Genomic DNA, 18,905 nt, shown 5'->3' on the forward strand with positions numbered 1-18,905 from the left:
ACAAATGTGCCTAAGAACACTGCGATGAGTAAGGAATGAATGCCATGGAGGAATTCCATGAATAAAGCATTCTCCAGGAACAACTTCTCCTGGCCATCAAAGAGCAATTTTGTGATGAACATTGATTTTTCCAGCATGACGGAAAAACATGTCATAAGGCAAAAGTGATAACTAAGTGTCTTTGTGAACAAAACATTGACATTTTGGGTCCATGGCCAGGAAAGTCCACAGATCTCCATCTGATTAACAACCTGTGGTCAATCCTCAAAAAGTGGGTGGGTAAGTAAGAACAAAGAAATGGCCATAAACTCCAAGTACTAATTAGGCAGTAAGGGGTTGCCATCAGTCTGGATTTGGCCCAGAAGCTGATATCTAGCATGATGGGACGAATTACAGAAGTTTTGAAAAATAAAGGACAACACTGTAAACACTGGGTCTTGCATAAACTTGATATATTTATTAATAAAACTATAAAAACTTATGAAATGTTCATAATTGTACTTCAGTAGCCACAAAAACATCTGACTAAAAGATCTAAAAACACTGAAAGTGGCACTTTTGGCCTCCACTGTATATACATTGTTATAAAACTACACAAATATATCTTAAAAACAACACAAAGGACATACAAAACACAACATAAAGAAGTAAAAGATAGTTTAGCAAGCATTTGCATAAAGTTTTTTTCTTTAACAGTGACTTTTATATTGTACTTCAGTACTTCTACCATGCAATACAATTGTACAATAACATAATAATTGTTCCCTCTAACAAGAAACATTTTTAGCATCTACAGTACAAACACCTACAGTACAAATCCATAACAAGGCCCCTTACCAATGATACAATATTTATGAAACTGTGACAGAGTGGTCGTTGGCGCTGCATCTCCTCCAGCTATGCCCTTTTTTTGTTGTGTAGGCCTTGGAACTCAAGGGGAACCAATAATATCCTCTGTTCTATAGTTGGAGACCAGTAATATAAATGGGCCAATAATAAATCCTACATAAGAGCCCAGAAGCTAGAAGTTTCAATAGGAAGGTGTAATTAAGAATAATAATATTGTATAAGAAAAATTGTGCCATGTAAAGTTATCATTCTTGTTTGCTGTAACCTAGATGGGTTGTTTTATCTAGGACTAAATCAAATAGTAAGTGGAAAAAAAAAATCTAAAGCACATTCAATCAGAGCTCTTGTTTCTGTTCGTTCACATTGCAAAAGAAAAAAGCAAAGCTCTGCAAATCTGTAAATTATATTTCAAGTTGATTTAGGGTAATTAGTTAAGTTATGGATGCATTATCTGATTACTATAATTGCAGTCACAACACAGCATGCTGATGACTTTTGGGATTCTGCACTGCACTTTGAAATTGTCCTAATTATATCTGAACATTCAAGTATGAAGAAGGTGGTCGGTATTTGGACTATTGCGCTGAATACAGAACCCGGCGATTCATTGAGGATTAGCAGTGCAGTTTGAGAAATAAATGACTCCTTTCCTCCTTTCATTCTTTTTTAAACCCGGATTCAAGCTGTTAAGCATTTTTATAGATGACCTTATCCGCCGTTTGTTGCGTGTCAATCACACATTAAAATGATGTCACTTTATTGTTATTTTTTTATGTCACAAAGGCATTTCAAGGTTTGTCTTGCAGGAAAGCAAGTGCCCCTTAAACTGATAAGACTTTTCTGAACAGGTGAATGACTTCTGTCCGAATGCACTGTCTGACCTCATTGTTTGCCACCCCTATCCTGCCTGCCTTCCTTTGTTCTTTCTAAATAAGGTTTTTAATAAACTGAAAGGTCTTTGGCTTCAGCCTGATGATAAAATGAAAGAAGGCAGTGAGGTATGGAACAACGTGGCAGCAATAGAAAAAAAGAAGCTCATCAGAAAATAACAAAGGTGCAAGTTAAAGATAAGGCAGCTGTCAGAGATTAATCCTACCGGCCTGATTGTTTTCTTTAATACCAAGGCATGCACTAGCAAGTGATAAGTTTGCTGAGTAATTTGGTTTTTGGTGTGAAAATAAAATTCAGGTAGACCTCATAATTGATTTCCTCTTCTTTCAATTTCTAAACATAAAAAGGAAATCTGCATTGACTGTTTTGTTCCCGTTTTTTTTTCCTCTCACAGGGACTTTTCTTATTGAAAAAAAAGTTCCCAAGTCTTAAGAAATGAACAAAAGAATGCTGGGCGCATTTAACAACCTTCATTTCCATATTCCAAAGCCGTTGAAAGAAAAAAATTAATCAAGGAATGACATTTTTTAATTAAAAAAAATAAATTAATCCACTTGTCCTAAATTATCAAGTACATTTGCTTGCATGTTTCTTCAAGAAGCAAAATGACATCAAGTGATGGTTATTTATTGTGACAAAACAGAGTGCCCCCAAGATGCTCATCCGCAAGTTAATTTTCCATCTTATCTTCTAGGAGAATAGGATGTGAAAAGTTTTCTTCATTTTTCTGAAGATATTCATGAAAGATGCTGGAATAAAAAATCTATTGAGGATACTTGATTCACATACAGACAAAGTGCTGTTTTCAGTTACAGTGGATTAATGCATTCTGTCTCCCATTGATAGGAATAAGTAAACACACTGTCTTAGCAGCCACATTAATACATCTTAAAACACAACACTGGCACTAGATTTGACACTTCATATTTCGTTTTTTGTTGCTCGAACATGAGTCACCCTGCGGGATGTCCCTCAAGAAATGTTCTTCATTCTCATTATATTATTTGTCATTTACTTTGAAAACAGTGGAAAAGTCATAAAAAAACATTATACCAGTTAAGGGGTGGTAAATACAAGCTACAAAGCTGTAAATTAATGGCACTGAATGTTTACTCCTGTAGTGAATTTCCAAAGTAAATTGGGTCATTTATCACCTGAAATGTAAAAGGGAATGGGCAAGATGTACTTTCATAAAACGTTCACCTGCACACCACTGCTTTTCTTACATTATTGCACATTTCAAATTATTTTTTTCCAAAAAACCTGCTACTATTATGTAGATTTAGATCAAATTATCTATATACTGTTAATAAATACCAGCTGGTACAAAGCATGTATCAAACACTAATTGCAACACTAATTGCAAGAGATAAATACTACAGTTGTGGGTCTGGAATATTTAGGATTGAAAAATAAATTCCAGAAAAGTCCTAGCTAATAACCTACCTTCTGTTCATTGAAATGAAAAAATATATACCGTATTTTGCAGACTATAAGACGCACCGAACCATAACTTGCACCCCAAATTTTGGGTGTAAAATAGGAAAAAAAATGTTTTAATAAAATGGTGGTGCGTCTCGGGAGACGAGATCTCAGGAGCTGAGATCTCAATCTGCGTATCCGCCACCTCCGGTGGCCATTTTCCTGAAGGGCATCTCATTGGAAACAATAGGAAGTGGACTCTACCATCATTTTCTTAACCCCTTTGCGACGTGGTACATAATAGTACACACCACATTGTAACCCCCGGTTCAGCGGGGGGTCTGGCGCTAAGCCCGCACTAAGTTGGACATATGTCAGCTGATTTATACAGCTGACATGTGCCCGCAACAGTCGCAGGTGCAACCACGATCCACCCGCAGCTGTTAACTAGTTAAATGCTGCTGTCAATCTCTTGACAGCGGAATTTAACAGCGCCGCGCCGGAAGCGCGTCACTTACCCCACCCATCGGTGACCCCGTCACATGATCGGGAGTCACCGATGGGTTGGCACCCAGTGGTCAGCGCTCATAGCAATTGAGCAAATTTGCTACATAAAGGCGATCTGCTCATCGTCTGTATGTAGCAAAGCTAATCAGGCAAGTGCTGCTTCTAGTCTCCCATGGAAACTAATGAAGCAAGCAAAAAGTAAAAAAAAGTTTTTAAAAATATTAAAAAAATTAAAAAAATGTAAAAGTTTAAATCATCCCCCTTCCGTCCCATTCAAAATAAAACAATTAAAAAAGAAAACACATACACATATTTGGTATCGCCGAGTTCAGAATCGCCCGATCTATCAATATAAAAAAAATAATTAATCCAATCGGTAAACGGCGTAATGAGAAAAAAATTGAAAGTGACTACAAACTGGAGTACATGCTGTACCTGTACTGGTAAGTATTGTGTGTCACCATGGCCTGGATGCCACAAATGTATAATAAAGCTGTGTCTGAGAGCAAAGAGGAGGTTCTCTGGTCAAGGACCATTAGCATGCAATACCTCCTGTCTCAGGCCAGTAGGGGGAGCAGGCTGCCCCTATAAAAGCTGGAACTGGGGGCAGGGTTAGAGAGAACTGGACAACCTGTCTCTGGATTGAGAGGTGTCCCAGAGCAGGGACAGACAGTTGTGTTGCAGCCTAAGAGGCCGTGTGGCAGTAGGAGAGCCACGAGCCAGGGACAAGAGGCGAAGCGAGCCTGTCCTGGCAGATAGAGAAACTAATCTACCAGACTTTGGTGTCTGAGGCTGTGAGGATTCCAAGTCCTACAGCAGATAACCAGTCCGCAGGGGATTGTATGTTCCCTGGCCTAAGAAGCCCGGAGGTTCCGCCACAGCAGAAGGGACCAGCGAAGCCGTAACAGGCCGGGAGTAGAAAGGGACCCAAGTTGCAAGCCATACGGGCGAGAAGACACGGCAAGCTCAGGAACGTGGGCTATTACACCACGAGGAGGGAAATAGCCAGAGAGAGCGCAGAGAGCACGGTAGGCCTACACCCTCACCCTGATCAGGGCCAGCTTCCCACTTGTTCACAAACATCCAGGCCCCCTCCTAGCCGGGCCTGTTTCTGGGTCATCTCACCTGTCCCAATAAAGACCCTGAACTATTTAAGAGGCCTCCATTTCCTGGCTATTGCGGTCGGAATCATCCCCTCCATCATCCATTATATACTGCCCTGGGGCCATACTCCTCCCGTGGGGAGTTGTACTATTCAGCGCTGCACCTTTACATCTGCCCCAGTGGTCTGCACTGCAGCGGCGGTTAGCCCTGACCGCAATCCACTGGTGGCGTAGTCGGACATTGCAAAACATATAGAAGGCTGCCACTGGTCTGACCACACTGAGCCACGGACCGGACTGCCACTACTACCCCCATTATTGCCCTGTTGCCCGGATCCGAGTGCCCCACGGCCCAGGGGGCGAGTCAGCTTTGGCATAGTCGGCAGGATTGTGACCAACCCGCCACAAACGGGTATTGCGCGCCTGAAAAAGACTGTACATGTACCTTAAAAAGAGGTTTCCCGCCATCTGGATCCGTTTCCCGCCATTTTCAGCCGTCTCCCGCCATCTTCAGCAGCTTCCCGCCATCTTCAGCCGTTTTCCCGCCATCGGACGCTATCTGCAGGACGCCGCGCGGGAAGAAGAGGGGCGTGGACGTCCAAACCGTGCGAGACCCGAAGCTCCGCCCTACGCACCGACGCTGCGCAAGGTCCTGGAAGGGAGAGAGAGCGACACTGACGTCACCAGGACGCGACGCAAGGTCCTCGTCCGGAGCAGCACCAGCGGAGCCGCGGCCTACAGAAGAGGATCGTCGGAAGGTAGGCCACACTTAACTAGGGGGGAGGAAGATGTCGGACATGGTGGCGCCCACTACCACCAGAACAGCTGCAGCAGCGGTGATGCCATTCTCCCTGCCTTACGTCCCTGGAGCGGCCTGGCTGCCCAAGTATTCAGGGGAGCCCCATGCACTAACTGACTTTAAGGAAAGGCTGTACAGTTTATTCCAAGTTTACCCCCTGATAGAGGAACAGAAGATTAGCATACTGACAGGGCAGTTAACTGGCGCAGCCCAGCGGGAGGTAAAGTCATGGCCCGCTGAGGAGAAAAGGGCCGTAAAGGACATTCTGGCCCGACTGCGGGGTACCTTTGATACACGTACCTCCGCTGAAATTAAAATGCGGTTCTACTGATGTAAGCAGCGGGCACAGGACAGCATCAGAGACTATGCCCTAAAATTTACAGGAAGCCTTGAGAGCCATCAAACAAGCTGACCCTGGCAGCGTGCAGGATACGGATAAGCTACTACCAGAACAGTTCATAGAAGGTCTGCTGTCTAGCGCCCACAGGACACAGCTGCGCCTCATGTTCTTTCAAAACCCTGATCTGACCTTTGCCCAATTCAAGGACAGGGCCATAAGGGTGCTCCGTGAACCCGCAACAAGTGGCGCTATAAACCCCCGGCGCCCTGCTCTCACCTATCACCAGGAGGCAGCGCCCTCCTCTATGGACTCTGTGGGCGCCGATGCACAGGCCCTGAACCAAGCCCCGTTGAAAGATCTGCACCACCAAGTCCAGGAGCTGACCAGGAGCGTCGCGGCGTTGACCAGTACCGTCCAGGCGTTACAAGTGGACCCGTCAAGACCCATTGAGTTGGCTTCAAGTCCGGATGATGTCCCGTGGCGTCGACAGAGGAGGACCCCGTCATTCCGAGGGAGGCCCACAGACCGCTACGCAGAGGATGGACAGCCCATTTGCCGTCGATGCAACTAGCCTGCTCACATTTCCAGGTACTGTAATTTAAACGGGTCCAACCAGGGGCAGAGGGCCAACCCCCAGGCATAAGATCACCAGGCCCTTACAATTGGCATAATAAGTACGTTGGGGGGCGCCCGGTTTTACCCGTGGTGCTGGACGGTATCCCCATGAGCGCCTTGCTGGATACCGGGTCGCAAGTAACTACTATCCCTTATGTACTTTTTAAGCAGTATTGGACTGATGCATGATATAACACGGTATCCAGACAGTAACTTGAGCATCATCGCCAGTAATGGCTTGCCCGTGCCGCAGATGGGGTTCAAGGAGATGACCATTAAGATTGGTAAAGTTGAACTGCCGGCACAGGGAGTGATTATTGTGGACATTGATCGTCGTGAAAGTCACCCTAAAATAACTGTGGGTACTAACGTGAATGAAAATTGTCTTTCAGAGGTAATTGTAATTTACAACAGGTGGCGGTGAATGCTAGTTCCAGCCAACAGAGAGTCCTCAACAAAGAGATAAAAGCCCTGATGAGACGGCAGCAGGTAGAACTGTCTGGTGGTGAGATCAGTAGCGTAAGAATGAGTGACCCATTCCCCATTTCCATGCCCCCCAAAAGTGAAATGATGATCTGGTGTCTGACTGCAATCGGGTTGAGAGGTAGAGACTAATAAGCCATGGTAGAACCCGTGTACTAAGACAGCAGGCCCACCATTTTGACAGGCCGGGGGGTGGTTGAGGTCCGTCATGGGAGGGTGCCCGTTCGCATTCTCAACATTGGAGAGAGGGAGGTACACTTACCCAGGTACGCTACACTTGCCAAACTGTTTGCTGTCGAACACAAAGCTATCAGGGCCGTGGAGCCTTTGCCTCCATCTCCACAGGCGGAGGGTAATGGCTCCCAGAAGGAAAAGGAGGACTGGTGCCAGAAACTCCATGTGGGTGCTGACTCCACTCCCCTGCACCAAAAACAAGGAGTCTACCGGGTGGTTCAGGAGTACGAGAGAATTTTTAGTAAGCACCCGCTAGACTTCGGCCGAGTAAAGGGAGTGGAACACCACATTCCCACGGGGAGCCACCCACCAATAAAGGAGAGGCACAGACCTGTAGCCCCTGCACATTATCAGAACGCAAAGGGCATGCTAAGGGAAATGAAAGAAGCTAGGGTCATTAGAGATAGCTGTAGCCCCTGGGCAGCCCCCTTGGTTCTGGTAAAAAAGAAAGATGGTACCATGAGAATGTGCGTGGACTATAGACAAATCAACCGTATCATCCACAAAGACACATATCCGCTGCCTAGAATAGAGGAGTCTTTAGCCGCACTAAAATCAGGTAACTTCTTTTCTACTTTGGACCTTACTAGCGGGTACTGGCAGGTTCCTTTGGCAGAGGCTGACAAGGAGAAGACCGCCTTCACCATACCAATGGGACTGAGCGAGTTCAACTGTATGCCCTTCGGGCTCTGCAATGCACCAGGGACCTTCCAGCGGCTGATGGAATGCTGTCTAGGGCACCGAAACTTCGAGACGGTCCTACTTTACCTGGACGACGTGATCGTCTATTCGAAGACCTACGAGGACCATATAAAACACCTGGCAGAGGTGTTCGAAGCCCTGGCAGGCTATGGCCTGAAGGTGAAACCATCAAAGTGTCACCTGTTGAAACCAAAGGTCCAGTACCTAGGGCACGTGTTAAGTGCAGAAGGAGTAGCCCCTGACCCTGACAAGGTCACAGTAATCAAGAGCTGGCCAAGCCCCTCAAACATCAAAGAAGTGAGGCAATTTCGCGGGTTGGTTGGCTACTACTGAAGGTTCATCCCCGGGTTCACTAAGATGGCAGCCCCTATGCAGGACCTCCTGATAGGACAGTCTAAGTCCAGAAGGCAAAAGCCACCCTTCAAGTGGGACAAGCCGGAAGAGGAGTCCTTCTGCCAGTTGAAGATGGCCCTCACAGGGGATGAGATCCTGGCCTACCCCGATTATGGCCAGCCTTTTATTCTCCACACAGACGCCAGTAATGTGGGTCTGGGAGCCATACTGTCGCAAAACCAACAGGGCAGAGAAAGGGTGATCGCGTATGCCAGCCGGAAGCTGAGGCCCACTGAAAGGAACCAGGAGAATTACAGCTCCTTCAAGCTAGAATTCTTGGCAGTGGTGTGGGCCGTCACAGAACAGTTTAAGCATTACCTGGCCTCCGCAAAGTTCACCGTGTACACGGACAACAACCCATTGACACACCTGGACAATGCAAGACTAGGTGCCCTAGAGCAGCGGTGGATGGCGCGACTCTCGAATTATAACTTCACGATCAAGTACCGGGCAGGCAGAACCAATGCCAACGCTGACGCCCTATCGAGAATGCCTCACTTACCTGACGGAGGCGAAGACCCAGAAGAGCTGGAGGAGGCAGAACTCCCTGCGTTTCACCGGTATGGAGCCACTCAATACTCCCACCGCGTGAAGGAGGAAGATTTAACAACCGTCATGATCAATCCCCTACCTCACCACAGCTGGGCCGAGACCCAAGATAGTGACCCTGCAATCTGCATGGTGAAAGACCTGTTGACCCGAGAAGACGCCCGTCTAGATCCGGATGCTCCAGAGAAAGCCAGGCAGCTATGGAAAGAGAAGAGCTGGCTGTTCCTCTATGAAGGTAAGCTGTGCAGAAGACTCGTCAATCACCGGACGCACGAGCTGACCTGGCAAGTCGTGGTCCCAAGGCGAGATGCAGCTATGGTCCTGGAGGCTTACCATGACAGGGCAGGGCACTTCGGCTGGAAGAAACTGGAGTTCCTGATAAGAGGCCGGTTCTTCTGTATCGGCATGAGAGGGGCTGTAGAGCAGTGGTGCAGAGACTGTGGCCCTTGTAATCTAAGGAGGAAGGACCGCACCAGCCAGAAGACACCCTTGAGGCCCATCGTCACCACGCAGCCTCTTGAGCTGGTAGCTCTGGACCACGTCAAATTGGCTCCAAGCCGGTCAGTATACGTTTATGCCCTGACAATCGTGGACCACTATTCCCGATTTTTAGTGGTGGTCCCCGTAAAAGACTTGACAGCTCAAACGGCGGCCAGAGACTTCCAGCAATACTTCTGCCGCCCACACGGGTATCCGGAACAAGTCCTGACAGACCAGGGTCCAGCATTCGAGGCTGAAATCTTCCAAGAGTTCTGCAACCTCTATGGCTGTAAGAAGATTCGGACAACGCCTTACCACCCACAAACCAACGGGATGTGTGAGAAAGTGAACAATATAGTCATTGTTCTCCTGAAGACGTTGCCCCTGGAGGAATGCAGCCTGTGGCCACAAAAACTGCCGGACCTGATAGACTTATACAACCATATCCCGGTGAATGCTACAAACTGCACCCCGGCTTACCTGATGCGAGCCAGACCAGGTAAGCTGCCAATAGACCTGGAGATGGGAGTCCTAATACCCGAGGACACCTCCCCAGATGCGGACTGGGATACAGAAAGGCGACTGCAGTACAAGAAGGTACAGGAGAGTGTGGAGAAGAGCCTGGCCCAGGTGAGAGAAAGGCAAGAGAGACTCTTCAACCAACACACCCCTGCTGGTCCCATAGAATCTGGAGAGCAGGTCCTGAAGCGAGAGAGAAGGCTACACAAGTTGGACGACCAATGAGAAAGGGAACCCTACACCGTACTGCAGTCTGATCACAACAACCCAAAGGTGTGCGTGATCACCAAGGATGGAGGAGGAACCACTAGTACCGTCTCCAGAGACCACCTAAAAAGGTGCCCCGAGCAACTACAGAATGCAAAAGAGGATCAAAGTGACCTTGAACCCGCAGAGGACAAGGAAGCAATGATCAGCACCGTTCTCGGAGAGTTCCCTCAGTCTTGGACTCGAATAAACGATGCCATAGTGGTACCCGTCCTGCATTTCTTGCAACCAATGCAGCAACAACCTACACCAGAGCAGGAAGGTGAAGAAGAACAAGCAGTTCCAGAGGCAGAAGAGCCTGTACCATCAGCCCAGGAGAATCAACCCTCTGCTGACAGTGAGCCTGCCATGCCTGCGGTAAGCCAAAGGACCCGCAGACGGCTGCCTGCCCTGCCTGTAAGTCTAGCCAGTGACTGTACCCTAAATGGTAGTGAAGAAAACCAGGTTAGACCACCACCAGACAGTGGGTTACGCAGGTCAACCAGGAGCACAAAGGGGCAGATACCCGCTCGCTGGAGAATATAGGGTGCACTAAAACTGTAAATAACCCTTTTGCCAAGTGTTGAAATGTTTGCAAAGTTACATGCATGATTAGTAATTGTGTATTTCAGTTTCTTACAGTTGCCGTACGGACTCAAAGGTTATGAACTTTTAATAACCGGGACTTTGTATGGACTGCGTTCGGAGCCTAACCAAGGAATGAACTAAGACTGTAAAGGACTTGGGGCTAGGACAGACCCCCACCTGGTTAAGGCTCCCCGTTGTGTTGGTGATATGGACACCCGGTCACAGACCACACTGTGACCTTAAGAACTCAACCTGTGCGTTGTTTGTCTTCACTTGCCTTGTCATGTTTTAATGGTCATGCATAAGTATTCTTGTTTCTTGTTTAGTCCCGGAGTACTAAATTTTACTAGGGGGGAATGTGTCACCCTGGCCTGGATGCCACAAATGTATAATAAAGCTGTGTCTGAGAGCAAAGGGGAGGTTCTCTGGTCAAGGACCATTAGCATGCAATACCTCCTGTCCCAGGCCAGTAGGGGGAGCAGGCTGCCCCTATAATAGCTGGAACTGGGGGCAGGGTTAGAGAGAACTGGACAACCTGTCTCTGGATTGAGAGGTGTCCCAGAGCAGGGACAGACAGTTGTGTTGCAGCCTAAGAGGCCGTGTGGCAGTAGGAGAGCCACGAGCCAGGGACAAGAGGCGAAGCGAGCCTGTCCTGGCAGATAGAGAAACTAATCTACCAGACTTTGGTGTCTGAGGCTGTGAGGATTCCAAGTCCTACAGCAGATAACCAGTCCGCAGGGGATTGTATGTTCCCTGGCCTAAGAAGCCCGGACGTTCTGCCACAGCAGAAGGGACCAGCGAAGCCATACCAGGCCGGGAGTAGAAAGGGACCCAAGTTGCAAGCCATACGGGCGAGAAGACACGGCAAGCTCAGGAACGTGGGCTATTACACCACGAGGAGGGAAATAGCCAGAGAGAGCGCAGAGAGCACGGTAGGCCTACACCCTCACCCTGATCAGGGCCAGCTTCCCACTTGTTCTCAGAAATCCAGGCCCCCTCCTAGCCGGGACTGTTTTTGGGTCGTCTCACCTGTCCTAATAAAGACCCTGAACTGTTTAAGAGGCCTCCGTTTCCTGGCTATTGCGGTCGGAATCATCCCCTCCATCATCCATTATATACTTCCCTGGGGCCATACTCCTCCCGTGGGTAGTTGTACTATTCAGCGCTGCACCTTTACATCTGCCCCAGCGGTCTGCACTGCAGCGGCGGTTAGCCCTGACCGCAATCCACTGGTGGCGTAGTCGGACATTGCAAAACATATAGAAGGCTGCCACTGGTCTGACCACCCTGAGCCACGGACCGGGCTGCCACTACTACCCCCATTATTGCCCTGTTGCCCGGATCCAAGTGCCCCACGGCCCAGGGGGCGAGTCAATTGCAGTTGATGAAACAACAGTCAGGCAAACACCCACTTCACAAATGTAAAAATGAGACCAGTGCAGGCAAAGTTCAAAGAAGCAGTGCAAACACCCCCATAAAATAGTAGATTGCACTTTACCACAAACATGATCTTTGTAGCACATAAAGTATTCTCCAGAATTCCTCTCCTCTACTACATTTATAGCATATGCATGTAGATGAAAAACAAACAAGTTGGTGTGGCAGGAAAAATATATCTTTGTACCGTGTTAACCAGTAGATAGAAAAATATAAAAACTTGAGAGTCCTCAGCGGTTGATACCGTTTAATAGCTAACTGAAAAGATGGTAACAAATAGCAAGCGTTGGAGACTACTCAGGTCTCTTCATTAGGCATAGTATAACACAAAATCTGAAAGGTCACATATTTATACACAACAGGACATAGGTTTGGTGCATTAAATAAGACTGGGGATGTGAAGAAGAACTATCAATATGCGAAGGGGAGAAACAGTTGAGGCAGTAAATATTGGAGCACTTCATAAATAAGGAGTGGGAAAGTTTTATTGTCCTGTGATTGAGGTCTGGTCCAGTGTTGTGATGCCCCCATGAGGTATGAGGAGCACATTCCTTAATTGATGTAGAAAGACATAAATCCATGAGACACATTCATTTCTGCTCTTAATGTGTCAAAGGTCATCATAAGTTTGTACTCCCAGACTCTTCTGTGTCTCTGGGATGTGAAGTTACCTTTCAATACCAGCAATTTCATGACCTTGATGCTATGATCAGGGCTACGAAAATGTTTGCCCACAGGTAAATTTATTCTTTTTATTTTGTTGTGTGGTGAAGAGAATTCATCCTTGTTCTAAGTTTTTGCCTTGTCTCACCCACATACAGACCCCAAGTTGGACATTTTGTACATATAATTAAGTACACTACCTTAAGTACCTGGGATCTTGTAGTCCTGATGTGAGTCGGGAATCTTTCTCTTGTACATTGTCATTATAAATGGACAGGTGCTACATTTTTTCTGCTTGCAGGGAAAGGTACCTGCTTTTTTTATGAGGACTGGGAGTTTCTGACAATGATGTTTTTTAGAGTTGGGGGCTTCCTAAAACGCAGAAGTGAGGGATCTGGAAATATAGATTTTAATCGGGCATATTTTTGTAATAATGGTTGTAGTTTCCGTGCAGCTCTCCTTAGTACCTCCAGATTTGGATTGTAGGTGACAACTAGAGGTACCCAATTGCTTTCTTCTTTAGTTTTGTAATGTAGGAGATGATTCCTTGATATTCTGGTGGCTCTTGCAATCTGGTTTTCAATTGTTCTTGGATGATAGCCCTGATTCAAAAATGTCTTTCTGAGGCCATTAAGGTGTTTATCTCTGTCTGTAGCTTGACTGTAGAAAATGGAGTTTTTTATTTGTTTTGGGTGAAAACTGTCCCATTTAAGGTATGTTGGACGGTCAATTGGCTTCTGGGACAGGGATGTCTCAATTTTATTGTTCTGGATCTTGATGATGGTGTTTTGGTGTGGCAGGCATGCAACGCTCCTTCAATTCCAATCTTCAAATATTGGGTGCAGATGACCTCAGAAAACGAGACCCAATGTAGTGCAGCCCAGCACAATGAGGGAATCTTTAAGGTTTTTTGAGCACCTATAGACAATTTAATACAGTAATATAATTTAATACAATATCAATAGATATATTGAATCAGGTACATTTCAAAAGGCTAAAAAGAAATTTCCAACCTATATGACTTTACTTCACAATCACAAATCATTAAAAATAGATAAGAGAATAAAAACTATAATTTGGACAAAGTTCATTCAGCATATGTAGAGGTATTAGAAAAAAAACAGGTCGTTAGTTCTTCAAACTTTACACCAAATTGGGGATCTAATAGTAATAATATACAGATTCTGTTGTCAACTGTTGCTCTGATTCTTATGTGATTAAAAAAAATTATTATAAAAAATTGGCATCTTTTAAGACATGATCCTGTGAAGGTCCAGTGATTCCAAAACGTCCTTCAATTGTCTATTGTCGCTCAAATAACATAGAAATAACAGACATATGTTTTGGTATAGTTGAAACAATTCCCAAAATAATTTTAATGATTTTCTTACATGCAACACTAATGGAGTCATTAATATTTTAGAGTTCCCATGCGGCTTACTATATATCGGCGGTACAGCTAAAAAACTTGAAGAAGCTGTCCGCCCACGAAATCCAATTTTTTTTAAGCTAATCTGTGCTGTGTTGTAATATACAAAATCCCTATACATTTAGTTTTTTAGGTTTTTTTTTCTGCCTTTCATTCCTCCTGAATTTCACTTCATTCCCTGCACCCACTTTGTTTATCTGCGGCTCTACCAAACTTGACAGTTCCCTGCTGTATTATCTAACCTCATGGCCAGAGCTCACACCGCCTGGACTCAGTGCCCAGCACCATCCGCTGCACACTCACTCCAGTATTGGTAATAACAGCAGAGAGCAGTGTGCTCATATGTACAACCCCTGGCAAAAATTATGGAATCACCGGGCTCGGAGGATGTTCATTCAGTTGTTTAATGTTGTTGAAAAAAAGCAGATCACAGACATGGCACAAAACTAAAGTCATTTCAAATGGCAACTTTAGGGCTTTAAGAAACACTAAAATAAATCAAGATTAAAAATGTGGTACTCAGTAAGGGTAATTTTTTTCAGACCAAGCAGAGTGAAAAAATTATGTAATCACTCAATTCTGAGGAAAAAATTATGGAATCACCCTGTAAATTTTCATTTCCAAAACTAACACCAGCATCAAATTAGATCTGCTCGTTAGTCTGCATCTAAAAAGGAGTGATCATACCTTGGAGAGCTGTTACACCAAGTGGACTGACATGAATCATGGCTCCAACGCGAGAGATGTCAATTGAAACAAAGGTGAGGATTATCAAACTCTTAAAAGAAGGCAAATCATCACGCAATGTTGCAAAAGATGTTGGTTGTTCACAGTCAGCTGTGTCTAAAATCAGGACCAAATACAAACAACATGGGAAGGGTGTTAAAGGCAAACATACTGGTAGACCAAGGTAGACATCAAAGCATCAAGACTGGAAACTTAAAGCAATATGTCTCCAAAACAGGAAATGCACAATAAAACAAATGAGGAACGAATGGGAGGAAACTGGAGTCAATGTCTGTGAAGGAACTGTAAGAAACCGCCTAAAGGAAATGGGATTTACATACAGAAAAGCTAAACATTAGAGATCATTAACACCTAAACAGAAAAAAACAAGGTTACAATGGGCTAAGGAAAAGCAATCGTGGACTGTGGATGACTGGATGAAAGTCATATTCAGCGATGAATCGCGAATCTGCATTGGGCAAGGTGATGATGCTGGAACTTTTGCTTGGTGCCGTTCCAATAAGATTTATAAAGATGACTGCATGAAGAGAACATGCAAATTTCCACAGTTATTGATGATATGGGGCTGCATGTCAGGTAAAGGCACTGGGGAGATGGCTGTCATTACATCTTCAATAAATGCCCAAGTTTACATTGATATTTTGGACAGTTTTCTTATCCCATCAATTGAAAGGATGTTTGGGGATGATGACATCATTTTTCAAGATGATAATTAGTGATGAGCGAGCATGCTCGCTACTGCTCGGTGCTCGCCCGATGATCTCACTGCTCGAGATGCTCGGCGCTCGCCGAGTATTTCTCGGTTGCTCGGCCCGGAACTCAGGTCCCGTACTTGCATGTTTGGCACTCTTTAGGGAGCCAATGAGCATGCAGGGATTGCCTGCCATGCACTGTAATGCCGTAGTCATGTTGGTTGTGGGCATTACAGTGATTGGCTGGCCGCACAGCGTCATCAGGCCTATATCAGACCTGGCACCACCATGCTCGTCACGGTCACTCCGGATCACACAGCGTAGGGAGAGCTGCTGCTGTGTCAGGAAGAGATTTGATTGTGTATTAGGTAGTGTAGGGAGAAAAAGCATACATTAGACATATCCATCTTAACAAACAGTCCTTCTGAGGACTAATCCATTTACAGAGATATCAGGCAAGGTGTATAGGCAGGAAGTGTATATAGCAGACTGCAGAGCATATAGCACAAGAGGCTCGATTCCAATTCTGCCTTCTGCTGCTGTTAGATATTTCTATACAAAGGCCCAGGTCTCAGGGGCCAGGAATACTTTTCTTTGGATCTTAATTCACATTATTTGCTTAAAAAGCAATCCAGAGAACACCATTTTTTCTGCGACATTTGCTTGTTGGCACTGCAGAATACAGCCAGGTGCTTTCCATATTAGAGCGCTAGAAATCCAGCTATTTAAAAACTGTGTATTCTCCGTCAAACGGATCACATATACGTTGTTAGAAAATACTGCCATTTCTGGCCTCCATTAAAAATTTCCTTTAGTGTGTCATTGAAGCAATTCACCGCAGTTTGCTGTTCAAACTACTTACCTACAGGCCCGGTATTTAAAACTCTGTTTTCTCCGTCACACGGATCACATATACGTTGTCAGAAAATACTGCCATTTCTGGCCTCCATGAAAAATTTCCTTTAGTGTGTCAGTGAAGCAATTCACAGCAGTTTGCTGTTCAAACTACTTACCTACAGGCCAGGTATTTAAAACTCTGTTTTCTCCGTCAAACAGATCACATATACGCTTGCTCCAAACTCAGTCATTTGTAGTGAGCGTAGAAGATACTGTCCTCCATTTAAAATGGGCAAGGCACGTGGCAAGGGACAGGGAACTGGACGTGATGGTAATGGTGCATGTAGAGGCCGAGGACAAGGCCGTGGGCAAGCCGAAATTGTACCTCAACAAACACCCACATCTTCTCGCCTGACCTTCCTGTCCCAATTTCTAGGGGACCGCAGCACACCACTATTGTACACAGAGCAGTGTCAAAAGGTTGTTGGTTGGATAGCGGATAATGCTTCCAGTCACTTAGCCACCACCACCACCCTGTCTTCCACACAGTCAAGTCTCAGTAGCCGTGAGTCTGGACCGCATATTCCTCACCTTTATCCTCCTTCCTCCCAACATGCCGAGTACCCAGAGACAACTGATCCCACACTTGGACACTCTGAAGAGCTGTTCACTTTTCCATTTATAGATTCGGGCCTCTCGCCCGGTCCACTTGAAGCGGGGCAAGAGGAGATAGCGTGTAGCGATGCCAAAATATTTAAGCAGCCACGGTCACACGAAGGCGACGGTTGGAAAGTGTCACAAAAGGTAGACGATGATGTGACACAAATGCCAGAAAGTCAGGAGGAGGACCGGGGTGCGGAAGTGGAAGATGAGGTGGTGGATGATATAGTAAGTGACCCAACCTGGCAGGAGGACATGCAGAGCGAGGACAGCAGCACACAGGGGGAGGGAAGCAGAGCACCCCAACAGGCAGGAAGAAGCAGTGTGGTGGCCACAGACAGAAGGCAGGCAACCGTTCCCCGTAACACCAACACAAAGGAAGTTGCCAGTACAACTGTTAGGTCTTCCCGAGTGTGGTTGTTTTTTAAAGACTCTGCCGATAAGCCCAAACAGGCCATTTGCAACACCTGCGAGGCCAGCATCAGCAGGGGTGGCAAAACAACCAGCCTGACCACCACCAGCATGATCAGGCACATGGCAGCAAAGCACCCGACTTTGTGGGCCGAACCCCAAGGTCCAAATACAGTGTCTGCGGATGGCACCATTGCTTCTTCCGCTGTTGTGCATGCAAGCCAATCCCCTGACCATGGTGCATGCGAAGACGCCTCCTGCACACTCTCAAGTAGCAGCATCAGGAAGCACGTCCATGTCCCTGTCCCAGCGCAGCGTTCAGTTGTCCATACCCCAGTCCTTGGAACGCAAGCGCAAATATGCAGCCAACGTCCCACAGGTCACACTACTAAATTCTCACATTTCACGACTGCTTGCGCTCAAAATGCCTTTTGGGCTCGTGGAGATGGAAGCATTCCGCAACCTGATGGCAGCGGCCGTCCCTCGGTACTCAGTCCAACAGCCACCACTATTTCTCCCGATGTGCCGTCCCCGCATTACACAAGCACGTGTCCCAAAACATTAGCCGTTCTCTCAACAACGCAGTTACCGGTAAAGTCCACCTAACCACGGACACGTGGACTAGTGCTTGTGGGCAGGGATGGTACATCTCGCTGATGGCACACTGGGTTAACATAGCCAGGACCCCGTCGGACCTTGGGACGGAACACCTCCTCCCGACGCCAAGGATTGCGGGCCCTAGGTCAATCAGGGTTGCCCCCACGGTCTACAGCTCCTGCACCTCATTCTCCTCAGCCTCCTCCTCCTCTTCAGCCTCCATCTCCAAAATGACCACATCAGTCACAAGTTGGAAGCACTGCAGCACTGACTCGGCCAAGCGGCAACAGGCTGTGCTGATGTTAGAACCCCCCTGTTTGTTTTTTCCATCTTGTGTTTTGCGGTCCCGTGACCATCTGCCTTTATATTCCAGCTCTGCCCTTATGGCTGTGTTGGACTTCAGTGTTTGACTGTTTCTCTAGCCTGGTGCTTCTGTGCCTTTCTCTTTCTAGTTCGCTTGGTCCTCTGGGACCTCTAGTACATTTTTGTCAGTTTGTCTTTTTGTGTTCTGCAACAACTTCTCTCTTTAGGAGGTATCCCATTTTTGTCCCAGTCCTTAGTTCTTTTAGGGACCCCTCCCTTAATTCTATAGGTCTTCGTTCAGACTAGCCGAGGACGAAGGCGGGTCTGTTCACTAGGAAAAGGCAGCCCGCTACATCGCAGGGATTCAGCTTAGTCTTACTGTAGGGACAGCTTTCCCCTATCTTTCCTT

This window comes from Phyllobates terribilis, unplaced genomic scaffold, assembly GCF_046119375.1.
Source record: "Phyllobates terribilis strain yellow unplaced genomic scaffold, ASM4611937v1 Scaffold_4__5_contigs__length_816908805, whole genome shotgun sequence".
NCBI classification, from domain to species: domain Eukaryota; kingdom Metazoa; phylum Chordata; class Amphibia; order Anura; family Dendrobatidae; genus Phyllobates; species Phyllobates terribilis.